Here is a 13,157-nt window from a genome sequence, read left to right as displayed (position 1 = left end):
ATGTTTGTTGTAAGAATAATTGATTTCCTTAGCAAGGTGTTGACCTCTAAGTAAGTATTGCCGACTGAAGCAGTAAAACTTTGGAAAATTGCTTGGAAGTCTTTGGTTGGAGCAGTTTTTCTCAACTCACAATTATATTGTGTTTGAAAGATTGGGTTGGGGTCCAGGAAAACTGTTGGATTTTATGTTCTGTGCAGGCTGTTTCCATGCTTCTGAGTTTGGAGTTCCTTGGTTCTGGTTTGCTGTTATTTTGGTTTTTTCTGCCATCAAATGATCTTCAATGAAACAGAAGCTGCATTTTCCTCTCTTCTGTCCTTCCCTTCTACCTCTGTATATTTACTTTCCTTGTTTTTTAAATCCATTAACATCACTAGCATCAGGACAGAAAATGTGAGAGCCACTAAATAGGATTATGTTAAAATGATGATTTAATTGAGCTCTTACACAGGATAAGAAGATTGTCTTGTTTTGCTGAACTGCAGTTGGTGGAGGTCCTTGGCAAGAGGAAGCCAAATTGCTTTTGGCATTCATTAACACCAAATCCAAATCACTGCTAAATTTGTTTAGCAGGAAAAGTAACAAATAGAGGAAAAGCAGAGCCAGCCCATGATTTTAAGTGTATTTATATTTGCAAATATGTGTTTTCCTGTAATTCAGCGGAAATTCTTCCCACAGGACAAAAACTCTGGTTTTTTTCCTCTTGAAGTTGAAATGATCCTATGAAACATTTGCTGGCATGACAAAATCCCACTCTTGAAAGTAGGACAGGAGACATTTTCCACTTTCTACAGATCAATCTTTTTGTATAACTCAAAGCAATTGCAGTCCTTTAAGAAAGGACTCAGGTACTGAGTAAAAATTACATAGTAAGTGGAGTTTTAACTCTAGTTGTAACCCAGTTCCCTGCTAGTTTTACCACATAAAAAAAAAAATATCCATAGAATTATGACCCAACTCTTGTACTGCCTCAGCCAAATATTGCCTGGTAGGCCAATTTTTAAAGAAATGCCCAGGGCTTGCAATATATTTATTTCTGCCATTTAAGTTCCAATTTAATTTTAGATTTGTTTATGTAATCAGATATATTGGATTAGTGCTGCTATCAAGTCCTGTATTTAGTTCAGACTCCCATCTTTCTGAAGGAAGAAAATGCTGCAGGAATGTAAAATAGTTCAAATAATGTGGGATTCAAGCCTTTTGGGAGTAGATGCAGCTTTTTATACTGAGAGTATTTGCAAAAGAAATCCTTAATACTTTCAGTTAGCAAGACTGTTTTATTCAGGTGTAAGTACAGCTTTTTCACTGCAAAAGCTGTTAATTTCTCTTGGTGTGAACCCACAAAGAGAGCTTCTGCCAGCACTGATTTCTCCAGAAGGTTGGCTCAATTTTTATTTAAATTCTGGAGCACATAGAAAAGAAGGCTGAAGTCTGGTAAACATCCATCTGGGTGTGCTTTTACAGAAGGCTTTATGCATTAATTGACTTATTAATTCAGCTAATGGGGAAAATTGCAAAAAATGAGCAGGGAAATATATTAACCTGCAAAAGCCTGATGAGTTTACCTTGGCTAGTATGACAGACGTGTTTTTGAACATCTTTCTGCTGTAACCATCCCAAACTTCAGTGGACAAAGTGCAAGTCAAGTATGGATGATTGGAACTGAGGAATTTCAGCAGGTTCCTCCTACTGCTGTGTTCCTAAAATACCCCTGTAGGCCTCTGTTGGCACTGGAGTTGTTTTCCATCCTTGTCCTCAAACAGTGTTTTATATGCCTTGCTTGCAGCTTACAGGTGTGCCCTGTAGGACCAACTATATGTAGTTATATATGTTATATATCTGTTTTACTTTGCTATTAAGGCTGAGAGGCAGCTTTAAATCAAAAGTAGCCTGTGAACATGACTAATTTCTCTAGCAGCATTTGTTGCATAGGCCATATCTATTCTTCCTTTAACCAGATGGAATCTAGTCCATACTGTGGTTATCATATTTTGAGTTGTTTAACCCAATATATTTAAATAAAAAAGCCTTTTTTTTTTAATGGTGCACAGAGCTGCTAAGAGTGAAGTAAATAACATTTTCTGTAATTGCAGTTCTTGGATTTACAGGTACTTTCTGCCTGTTTCTAAGAGAAGTATGAGTAAGGCTTTAAGAGAGGGTTGAAAGCAAGTGTGATGAATAGATAAAAGCAAAAGAAGTCAAAGATAGATTTAAATTGTATTTTAATATAGACTTTAGTAATATGGTAAAAATAGATATAATCACGAAACATGACTATCTTAATACATTCCTGCAAGGCAACCTTAATTCCAGGATTTCTTAAATGCTGATTATTTGTAACTGTAAAATTGTTATAGTATCCTCTTTTGGATATAATGTAGTGTGTCTAGTGTTTCCTCTCCAAGCTTCTCCAAGGGAGGAAAAAAAGGCAAAAAACAATAGAGAAGAATATGTGAGAATGATGAAAATGACTCCCAGGGAATTAGAAAATAGAAGGGAAATGCACGTGAATAAAGGGCTAGTTAGAAGAAGGAACAAAATGCTGTAGGGTGAGAAAAGGGATCAGAAAACAAGCTGAGAAAAGGTGGTAGGTGTAATAAAATTATATCTGTTGCCATTTGGAAGAAATGGAAATCAACTAGTTCAGTATGGGAGAGAATTAAGGGCAAAGGATAGAAAGGATTTGAGGATTAAGGACAAGGTGCTCAGGAGGAGATGTGCAGCAGGTGATGAAACTGGTGAGTGAAGAGATGGCAGAACTGAATGGGGAAAAGAAAATGTGTTCAGATGGGGGAAAGTCCTGACTGTGGGACTTGGATTGAGGGGAACCATGACCTCAGATCTGATGTCAGTTTGCCTGAGCTTGGCAGCCTGAGCTCTCTGCTGGGAACAGAAACAAAACAAAGAGTTTGGGGACAATGTCAAGTACCTTGTGAGATTCACAGCTGTCTGGTCCTACTTTGAGCAGAAGGTTTGGCTGAAGTAGGGATGTGCCAGCCTGTCTTGTCCTGGGAGTGAGGAATGAGCTGCCCTGATGGCTGTACTCACAGGAAAGAGGGGGCAGTGCAGATAATTGTGTGGTGGGAAAGAACATGGCTCAAATGAAGCTGATCTTGAGAGAAATGAAGCTCTGAATGTGGAGCTGTGGGAATGGGCAGCTGTGTAAGTTCACTGTGGTTCACTGATCACCTTGCAGAACTCAGGGTGGAAATGTATCTTCCTTTCTTGTCCTCTCATGCCTATCATCTTCAGTAAATCTGCGCTTTAATGATATTAAGAAGACATAAAATAGAAAATTTTATTTGAAATCAAATTAATGTCCTATTTCAGTGAATAAGATTGTTGAAATAAAGCTGCAAAACTCATAAGGACACTACAATCACTAGGCAAAAATAAATCCACACACAGCTATATTCCTCAGACACAGTCCCTGTGACAGACATCCAGCGCTGGAACAGGAGATGAAAGGACTGTAGGTGGCTCTGACTTTTTGCTGATGGAATAAATGTTCCTAAAGCAACAGAAGAGAGTCAATGGATAGGTGGAAGTTAAGGGAAGTCTCTGCTGGAAAGGTGCAGAAGGAGATGGAGGGAGAAACAAAATTTGGGCATCAGTGAGCAGTATGTCCTGTGAGGCAGGGAGAGAAGACCCAGGCTGACACTGTTTACAGTAGTTTTGTGGAAGTGTTTCATCCAGGTTTGATGTTTGTGTGAATTTCACTCTGCCTGAATTATTTCAGTAGTAGTTTTGGCCTGTTTTCTCTGCTCAGGTGTTTAATTTTTGAGTTCAGACCAACCCCTGCTGAATGCATGAATAGAAACCATTTCTTTGGTGGGACTGGCAGAGAGAAAATTCAAAAAGTTTAATCCTTTTGGTGTGAGGAGGGTTGTTAATCAGGGACTCACCAGGAAAAGTGGTTCTGGATCCTTGTGGGCTGTACCACCAGAGAAACCAGACAACACTTTAACTTGCATGTTGAAGCTCTGAAATATAAAATTAACTGATAATTTTCATAGGTCACGCTCTTTCCCATAAACCAAACTCATCTGCTCTCCTGGAGGGAGACAGAACAACTGGTCTGGCTTCTCATTATCTCTTCCTATGGTGTTCCCTTATTGAATTACTGCCGGGTAGAGGCAGCAGATGCTCATCAAGCCACTGCAGGACTCCTCTGTTAATTGAACTGTGATGGGCATGACAGCAGGGAAGGTCAGGATGATGGGACCAGTGATGTAATGTGAACTCTGGTAAGAACAACCTGCACAGGCAATTGACCTTGCTTAAATAGTGTCCCAAGGAGGTCTTTTAGCAGTTCATATCATTATGGTTACTTTTTGTATCAATACTGCAACAGTGTCAGGGTCCCTGTGCGAATCAGATCATACTGTGCTCAGGGCAAATATATTTTTCACCCTAAAGAGATATGACTTTCCTATGTGATAAAATACAGTGAGGGACTACAGCCAGCAACAGGGGAAAAGAAATGGGAATGGGAAAGATAACAGAATCACAGAATTCCTGACTAGATCTATGGTTTTACTCAGCTGGTTGCTCCAATTGCTGTAAAGGGTGGTGTCATCCTTTCTAACTGCCTCTATGACAATTTGGAGCTTTTTGTTGCTGTCGTGCACAATTAATCCTGGGTTGAAAGCAAGTTCACTTTTGAATAAATGTGCAGGTATTATGAATGGGTTTTGATAGGAAAACTCCCATTTTTACAGCTGGTTCTGCAGCTCTTGCCAAGGGCCTGGGAATGCCCAAGTTTCGGGCACACATCCCAGGGCTGAGCTGGAGCACGTGCCTGGTGCTCTTCCCTCTCTGGAGGAGGTGATGGGGTGTGCTGGTGTGGCACTTGGCTGCTGTGCCTGTCTTCTGGAGAGCCAGATCATTCCTGGATACTGCCATGGCAGGGAAAAGGAGGTCTGGAGTCCCAAATGTGGCAGTGTGAGGAAGTTTGGTAAAAGGAGCAGCTTGTGCATTTCTGAAAACGAGTTCCAGCTAAAAAGCAGATGCTGCTTTTCAGTACCAGCCTTGTACCACTGCACTGTGTTGCTCTTGGTGAGTTGGAGCCTGTGTGGCAGTCAGTAAAAGCTGAATTCAGGGTGCAGTGTGTGCCCATTGGCATCTGTGTGTGTGTTCAGGAAGCAATTTTTAGAGGTTTTGTATACCAATATTTGGGGGGTTTTATGTGTTTTTAGCCTTCACTAGGGCTTTATTTTTTTATCTTTATTTATTTATTTATTTTAATCTTTATTTAATTTTTTATCTTAATTTTCTTATTTAAGCAATATGGTTTTCTTAACCCTTTTGTTACAGTGTCTGCCTGGCCCACCAACATCAATGTTGCAAAGGAAATAGAAGGAAAATCAACAAATCACTATTAAGGAATCACAAAATGTTTTTGATTAATTTTGCCAAATCCAGCTATAATTATTTAAAATACATATTCTGACATGGGACCTGACTTACACAGGATTTTATTTTGTAGCAGTGATGAAGCCTTGGTTATAGGAGACTTCATCACAAGATTTCATGGGAGGTGTTTGATAGGAAATGAAGAGGTACAGTGTCAGGGCTTGATGAACTCTGTAGAGCCTGTGTGTTCAGTGTTTACCATGCATTGTGCTCTTTATTTTCTCCTTTCCTACAAGTTTGTTCTTTGGTGCACTGAAATAGACAGCTGATGGCAGAGGACATATTGGAATAAACGTTTATTTCAGCACTTTGGAAATGAGTTTTCTGAAATGGGATCTATCTTGTGGATATGTGTGTGTGTGTGTGTGTGTCTACTTATTAGCTCATTTGGGTATGGGCTGCAGCTAGGTAGTGCAAATGGCAAAATACTAATGACTACCTACAAATAGAGGTACAGATCTTGTGGAAAAGAAATAATTCTTAGTGTGTGTGTTACAGCAGAAGGAAAATTGTACATTTACAAAGTATTGAAGGTGGCCTCTGCATGTTTGGCTGGCAGTTTCAGCCAAAGTCACCAGTGGTTAGAAGTTCAAAACTGAACCCCACATAGTCTCCCCAGAACTGATTAACAGGCTAAAATGGGAAGATTTTGTGCTTATTTGCAGTTGTTTCTTTGGTGAGAAATGCATGCATGCTCTGTGTGCATGCATTGCTCTGGTTGATGTGTGGAAGTGTAGGATGTAACAATTAAAATTGGAGAGAAGCTCCAGCTACACCAGTCCTGTGGCAGGGAAGCAGATGGTCCTTCCCTGCTAAGCAGAGCCCAAGTCTTTGCTGAGCTCTCTGCCTGGTGGTACTTGATTGTATTATTCTGACCTTGTGTTTAAGATTGATAAACTCTACGTGATGGCCATATTCCAGTGAGGAGAGAAAAAACCCTCTGACCTACAGCCTGTGATACTGTACTAATGTCAAATAATATAAAGTAATATCAGAATGCAGAAGAAAATCACTGCAGTAAAGCAATTTAATTTCTGAACTGAAAGCACTTTAATGGAAATGCTCAGGAAATCTGCCATTGCTCCAGCAGCAGAGGTTATGAGGTTGTTTATTCTTTTTTTGAAACTCTGCTGCCTTGTAATTGGTGACTTTGAACCTTTCTGTTGTTTTCCGTGTGAATGGTCCTGCTGCTAAAGTAGGGACATGGCTCTCTACTGAGTCTCATTTCCAGGTTTGCCTTTTAAAGGAAAATAATTTCAAATACTAGTTTTCAAATGGTATTATACTGCTGAATGTGCATTATATGCAATGCTTTGCCAGTGAAGTGAGAGTAATCCTCTTTGAACAAAAACTTGCAATAGCATTTACTGAAATGGTGTTGGAAGTAGTGCCAGCTCTCTTTGCCTTTGTTTAATTGCAATTTAACAGTAATCCAAGATCTGTGCAACTGTGACAGCAATTCTTAGATACAGCTGAGTTTCAAAGGACCTTCAGTTCATCCATTGCCAATGATAAAAGCTACAGCAGAGCAGTGTATTGATAATAGACTCAAACTTTTCTCTATCCATTGAAAAATAAACAAAAAGAAACTTTTTTTGTCCCTCAAAGCAATAAAGTTTTGTTGTTACAGAAAGGATGAGCTATAATGTGAAGAAATCCCTGAGCTTCCAGGCTGAGAAGGCTGGCACGAGGCATTCAGCTGTAATGTATAAGGGTTGTATACATAACCTAGATAAAATAACCCCCCAAAATTATTTATCCCCTCCAAAAATGGGACTTTGTAAGTTTCTAAGGTGATTGTTGGTGTGTTGATGAGATGTGGGATTTGAGTTTCTGCAGCCTCTATTTTTTTAGTATTTAATTAAATATATAAAAGTGCACGAGCAGCCTGAAAAGGTTACTTAAAAGTTGTTGGACACTTTCTGTGTTCTGCTGCTCAGAGAAAAAAAAAATCAATGCCTGAGTTCAGGAGAGAAGCCTATTGACAGTCTTGAGCATTTTGATCTTAATTGCTCTGCACTTATTCCTGCTGCAAGGGGTATGATAATGGCCTGAAGAATATTTGTGAAGGTAAATTACCCTACTTTGAGTGCTGATACAACACCAAAAGGTCTGTGGCTCTTAAATCCCATGGAGAAGTCCAGGGCTTGGATTTCACTTAGGTCACCCTGAATGCAGTTTGTAGAGGGAGATGTTGGGGAGCTCTTGGATGTTGAGCATCATTTCTTCTGCTCTCAGTGGGCCTGGGGGCTGTGGGTGGCTGTGTCATGGACAGGATGGTGCCCTGCACAAGCTCCTGAATCCTTGCCTTGGAGGTCTCCTGCCCTTCTGAGGGAGTGTAAATCACCCAGGTTTGTGTGCAAATGAAGCAAGTTTTGCTTCAGCTGTTTAACTGATCTCCTGACCAGGTTCCTGGGAAGAGTCTGCAAACACCATTCACTTTACATTCTTGAAAGTCAAGTGTGTTCCCGTGGAGTCCATTGGAAGTACTCAGAGTGCAGGAGAAGTAAGGGCAGCATTGTTTAACAGAACAGTTCTGCTCCAGCACTGTTGTAATTAAAGTTGTTCTACTGATGGAAAGTCTATTCTCTGGTGTTTTCCTTAATGTAGTCATAATGCATCAGTCTGAGCTCCCTTGCTGGAACATCTTTCATTATAATCCACTTAGCTAAGTTTATAATTAAGCTTCTAAATTCAAACCTGCTTTTGTTACATTTTTAGGTTGTAAGGAGACTGAAGGAGGAAAACTTAGGATTCATGTTTTCTACCCCAAACAGGTTGATGTAAGTTAAGAAGCAATTAATTGGCATTACAGTAATTTCATATGTTTGCTTTTAAATTCCTGGGTCTTCTGTAGCTTTGGAACAAGAATTGGATGCAATTGAATAGAAGAATAAAGGAAAATAATTAATAGATTCTTACTGTTTTGACTATAGACATCTCTAGGATATCCAAGCTTTCAAATATAACTGATGATGATAGTGATGACTTACTGAGCTTTCTAGCAATGGATTGTTGAGGAAGGTTGTTGAAAGTTTATATCCGAAGATGGACCATGAAATTTTTGTTGAGCTTTGCTGGTTTGGAGGTTGTGCAGGATTCCTCCCACCCAAAGCAGGCTGGTTGAGACTATCTTCTCATTGTTTGGGATGATCTTCTCTATGAAGATGTGTGAACACCAAATACTTTTTCAGGCATTATTTATCCTTACAGTTATTGTAGCAAATTACCAGAGAACTGTGCAGGTTAATGTTTGGATTCCCACTAAGTGACCACTTAGGACAAAAGTGCTGTCAGGCAGTTGTCAGCCTGATGTATAAATCTCGCTCCTTCGCTCTGTGTGCTTTTGACCAGGATTTTCTCAAATGCTCCTGGAAGAAGAGCAAATATTCTCAGTTAATGTTTGGAGGTGAGGCAGTAGAGGGATAGAAAATGACTTTTTACACTGGAAGCTTCTGAGAGAGTTGGAAGTGGAATGAACTTTGGGTGCCTCTGCTTTCACCAGAAGACTTCCCCTCCAAATGTGTAAGGGGAGAAATGTGTAGGGTATTTTAGGTATGGAAGTGTAAGGGAAGTTTAGTGTAACTATATTTATCATTAAACAAAAGACTGGGCACATAGGTACTTACATTTGAGTGCCTGTTCCTAGTTTGGCATTTGTGATTGTCCAAACACTTCTATTCTGTTACACTCCATACCTGTAACACTAGCATTTGTGGTTTTTTGGAAATCTCTCCCGCAGGGATGGTCAGCAGTTCTTGTCTGTGGTGATCAGCCTTTGCTTCTACAAGCCAGGCATTCTGCTGCTTTAGAACAGAATAGAATTAGCTTTTTGGAAAGCAGCTTTCTGAGCAGGCAAGGCAGACTTTATCTGAGGATAAAGACTATGATATAAACATCCAGATTATTTTGGGATATCACATGCAGTGGGTTTGTCTGTAATAGGCAAACTGTTGCACAGTCACTGCTTACATTTGTATTAAGAAAATTTATTCATGATTAATGATGCTTATCTTTGTGTTAGACACCTGCCAAATGATTTATAGTCACACATATCATCTGTAATGGCTCTTCTTTTTTGTTGTTGCTATCCAAAGTATTTGGGATTATTCTAATTGCGTCATGTGTTTTAAGTGGAGAGAGCTACCCAGGTGTCCTTGTCAGCATTCCCATCTCATACCAAAAAGTAGGTCAGATTTACCCGTGATGGGAAAGGTCACAACTCCCAGTGAAGTCAGGGGGAATTGAACTGATGTATGACAAGCTGAAATCATGTCTCAGGTTTGGATCAGTTTAAATTGATCTTTTTCTAAATTCAGTATTAAATACATTGTAAATCCATGTTGGAGCAGAGCCAGGCTGAGCTTACCCAAATCGTAGAAATGGAGCAGAAGTACTGGAGAAATCCCTGTCCCATGGAGACCTGGAGAAAGAGCAACTGGTCCCTTCTTTGACAGTGCATTATGTGAGAGTGTGCAGTCAAATTTGGACCATCAGTCTTTTATTTTTTTGTGTTGGATGATTTTGAGGACTCTGATATGTCTTGGACTAGCACAGTGTCTGCCAAACCTGCCTTTGACTGCTCAGCAGTGGCTGGAAAATGGGAAAAGTTTCCCAGAGGCTTTTTCCCTTCTCTAGCTAAGCAGGGATTAGACTGTAATTTGGCTGTTGGATATTCCATTGAGGTTGAAAATTAAATTAAATTTTGATCACTTTAGAAATTAGGTACTTGTCAGCTGTGTACATGTTTACTTATTTCCCACATTTTGTCACTGGAATGCCATTGCTTTCAGCAGAAATGCAGGTTTCTAAAATAAGTTTGCTTTTCAAAACTAGTTTTATTTAATTCTGTCATTAAGAGAATTAGCAGTGGATTAGGAAATGTAAATGCATCGTTATGATCATTAAAAAACTTGCACGTGTCTTTTCCAAGGCTGCCTGGATATTCCCAGCCATTGCAGCTAATGATGATATCCTTGCTTTTCTAAACAAGATTCCATACCAACCAACCAAAGTGACAAGGATGCTTGTGACTAATCCTCCAAATATCAAAACACCACCTCATTATGAATTTCAAGAGAATCAATTAGTGCAAACTATGAACTGGCCAGGCCTGGATTATAAAGGGTATTGACTAAATCCAGATAATTTTGGAAGAAGGAGATATTTTTTCAGACTAAAGCACCTACCTTGAACATATTTAGGAAATAATATGTTAATGTAAGATGGTGAGGCCCTGGCACAGGTTGCCCAGAGAAGCTGTGGCTGCCCCATCCCTGGAAGTGTCCAAGGCCAAGTTGGATGGGAATTGAAGCAACCTGTGATAGTGGAGGGTATCCCTGCCCATGGCAGGGGTTTGGAATGAGATGAGCTTTAAAGTCCCTTCCAACCCAAACCATTTTATGATTTTATGATATTTAAGCAATTCCATGAATTTAATGGCTAGTCTCGATGAAATCAATTTTTTAAATATAAATTACTTTTTTTTTTTCTCCTTTTTCATCTGTGTTTGCCAGTTTACAGCTAGCCATGCTGACACATTTGGGAGCTGAGATATCATGTAACTAAATTTGATGTGAAGTGTTGGTGGCCTTCATAATGTAATTTATTCATCTTTCTGTAGATAGCATATGTTGCCTGTGCAATAATTTTTTATCGTATCAGGACAGAACAGCTCCTGTTCCAAACTGTGTTACACAAACCTAGACACACAGACCAGTTTTTATTGTGCATTGCTGGGGTGTAAATCAGTGGAATCTATTGAGCTCTGCTGGGGTGGAGGAGATTAGAGCCCACGTCATGGTGTCTAATTTATTTCTGTTTTTTCTGACTTAATGTAATCTCTGTTCTTGCTCAGTGGGGAGCAGCAGCCAGTTATCTTTGTAGTCCTGCCCAAAGAATGAAGCCCCTTGTTTTGGGCAGGAGGCTGCTACTCCCAGGGACGTGCTGCTCTTTGCTGACCCTTTGAGTGCTGAGATGAAGGCAGTGCATTGAGAAAGCAGCTCCTGAGCACTATTTGTGCTTCATTAAAAACCTCAGCATCTTTATCAGCTGTTATCTGAGGTTTCCTTGGATTTGCCCATTTCACACCCCTGCCTGTTTAGGTTTTGGTGGTTTTATGGCATTTTCTGGCCCTGGAGGGCTGCCCTGCAAGTGCAATGAGTGCTGTCTGCACAGGGCTGGGCGTGTGGCTCCCCTCCAGTGCTGAAATCTGAGCATCTGAATAATTTCTTCCCTGGTTTTGTGTTTTTGTATGTGAAACCTACCGAGCTGGTGTTGGGGCTGGTGTCACTAACTCCTTGTCCTTGCCTTGACAGAAAGCTGGTGACTCTGTTTTCCCACCGTCATAGATGGTGACGGCGATGCTGAAGGCACTGGGCGAGTTGCTCCTCCTCAGCTCTTCTGTGTGAGGTGAGCAGCCATCCTGATGGGCAAAAAGTGCTGAACTGCAGGGTTTCTGAGGGCCCTTCTTCCCCACACCCCGGGGCTTCACTGCTGCACTGGATTTCTGAGTGATGCTCAAGATTTCTGAGCGTGTGTGCTTCCTATGAGGCCACTTGGGGTCTGTGTTACATTGCCTGGGTGTTGGGACTTGGTGGGCTGCATTCTGAATTAAATGTGAATTCTGAATGAAATTAACCCAGAAGACATAAGCAAGGCATAAATGACATTATTTGGTCAGGTTGATGGGTTTTTAGATTGTACATGAGATGCTGTTCATCTGAAATGCAGGAATGAGCTAAACCAGATAACAGATATTACATTGTATCTCCCACTGTAGTTAGTCTATATCTGATTAAATGTAATTGCATGAATTTATCATGATAGAAACTGTTTCAAAGTAATTTGAATACAGCCTGGAATTAAAAGCTCTACTGTATATTCAGTGTATACAATTTCCAGATTTATCTTCAGTTTCTTATCAAGAATGATGCTGTGTATTATGTGCTATGACAATGTTGCTTTTCATAAGGTTAGGAATGTAATAGAATTTTCTGGACTGAACTTCTAATAACTGATAATTTTAATGAAAATCACCAAGATTATGCCCGTGAAGACAAATCTTGAAGACAGGTATTATCTCCATCCTTATGCAAGTACAGATGTGACTTTTTTACCTATAAAAGTAGGATTAATCACTAATAAGTAGAACTATGGGGAGAATTTTAGTATGGTATAAATACAAAAGCTGTTGCATCAGAAAAATTAATATGTAAATTTACATCAGAAACTTGTTTGATGTGGAAGTACCATGAATATTTTTTGAGATTTCTAAATTGTTCCCACCTGAATATGGATGAATCCAAAGTAACCTGAAACTCATGTAAAGTCTGCCTAAGTGTCTAGTCGGTCATCTTGTGGAATGAGGGACACAAAGATTGGAATTACTGGACTGAATAGGAATTTTTAAGATTTTATTTTATTGTGTGAGTTTCTTAATCTCTGCTGTTTGGAGCTTTTCTCTAGTGTATAAACAATGAGGGTGTGTGCTGAAGCTGGCATTTAGGAGCTGGTCTCCTGCTTTGTATGGGAGACCCAGAGAAACATTCCTCCTTGCTTCCAGCACCACTCAGTGATTATCTTAATGAATTGTGTGGTGTAAAACTGCTGCAGCAGCAGGACTTGATCCACTCCAGTCTCATTCACAATGTGCCTCTGGTATTTGTCTGAAGTGTTGGGGAGCTTAATTAAAATCTCTTAGTCAGAGAGACCTCTCTGGAGTAATTGGTTGCTGACCTGGAGTT

At 39.9% G+C, this 13,157-nt stretch overlaps 1 protein-coding gene across 1 annotated transcript in view; it reads left to right on the top strand.

Annotated features, from left to right (window-relative positions):
• The window catches only part of THSD7B (thrombospondin type 1 domain containing 7B), a 297,684-nt gene that overhangs the window by 41,985 nt on the left and 242,542 nt on the right, over nucleotides 1-13,157 (top strand). Inside the window, exon 2 of the mRNA XM_030241847.2 lies at nucleotides 11,730-11,823. The gene's annotated coding sequence lies outside the window, so the exon portion shown is untranslated. The remainder of the gene's footprint in view (nucleotides 1-11,729; nucleotides 11,824-13,157) is intronic.

The sequence above is a fragment of the Serinus canaria genome, chromosome 7 (assembly GCF_022539315.1).
Source record: "Serinus canaria isolate serCan28SL12 chromosome 7, serCan2020, whole genome shotgun sequence".
NCBI lineage: Eukaryota > Metazoa > Chordata > Aves > Passeriformes > Fringillidae > Serinus > Serinus canaria.
The sequence above is the reverse complement of the archived record's forward strand: the minus strand, read 5'-3'. Positions and strand labels throughout refer to the sequence as shown.